Here is a 1,318-nt window from a genome sequence, read left to right on the forward strand (position 1 = left end):
GCCAACTTCCTCGCCCACCACTCACCTCGAGCTGTCGGAGGACAGAGGAGGGTCAGTGGACTCCTGGTGTCTGAAGGGAGACTCAGCTGTGTGCCAGGAGTCCCGGTGAGACCAGGACTCCAGGCCCCTCAGGGTGCTTGGATTACCCCACCTTAGACAGGATGGATGGTGGCACTCTCACAAACTCTAATCTGAAGACAGCCTTGGGGGAGCCTCCTGGCTCAGTTCTGAGACGTCTTCTGAGCCTGTGGCTCCAACATGTGCTGGAAGATTGGCAGGCTGGGGGGAAATGCAGCTGATCCACGTTAGGGGGGATTTGAACCACTGCCTCTAAACCTGAACAGGTGACACCAATCTGGTGCTTTGTTTTGCTCTTAGGAATGTATCTTAAGCATTTGTTATCAGAGCTTTTTCAGCACAGTTTGGTTACAGACGAGGCCCTCGGAGCAGCCGGTGCCTTGAAAGGGAAAGGAGAAGAAAACAGTAGCAAATTTCCCCCTTTGCCCCAGAGTCACACCCCTGCCCAGGCTGTATGAGACCCAAAGTGCCTCCCTCAGAGGGAGACAGGCCGGAGCTCCTGCTGGCTCTAGGACAGGGACATTTCCGTCTACTTGCTGACACGCCTCCTCAGAGAGATCCCTGGCCGCTTTACCAAGCTGTCAGGACAGAAGAGTGGGAACACCAGCCAGACAGCTGGTCCCTAACCTGCACTGATGGAGACAAGGGCCCTTAGGGAGACCCAGGAGGTCCCAGGTGCTGGGACAGAGAGAGGTGGGCAGTCAGTGCCCAGAGAGCATGACCTCTGTGTGGTCAGTCCCCAGTCGGTACAGTTAGAGTGAGCACAGGGCCAGGCACCAGGCCTGCAGGGACAGGAGCACAAGGGAAGACCTGAGGGTGAGTGACAAACTCATGCTCAGGGACACATGTCCCTTAGGAAACAGAGATGGGTGAGAAGGAAAGGCAAGGCCCATGTATGGGGGCTGTAAGCCCCTACTTATCTCTTAGGCTGTTTCCTAAGGAAACCGGAGGCCAGGCACCTCGGGAGAGTGTCCTGATAGGAGATCACTGAGCCACAGCTGCAGGCCCAGGGGCTTCCTGGGGGAGGAGGTGAAGGGTAAGCACAAACAGATCTCAGGAGCTCCAGGACAGAGGGATAGATGGGGGGCAGAAAGGAGCGTGGAGAGGTCCTGGAGTGGGTCTCCCCTCTGCAGCCCTTTCCAGGACCACGTGCTTCTCTGTTTCAGCGTAGATGACCCACTGACCCTATCGAGTACCCTGAGTCCACGCCTGCCAGCCTCGCACCCCTGCCAGCACCCTC

This window comes from Miniopterus natalensis, chromosome 3 (assembly GCF_054644295.1).
Source record: "Miniopterus natalensis isolate mMinNat1 chromosome 3, mMinNat1.hap1, whole genome shotgun sequence".
NCBI lineage: Eukaryota > Metazoa > Chordata > Mammalia > Chiroptera > Miniopteridae > Miniopterus > Miniopterus natalensis.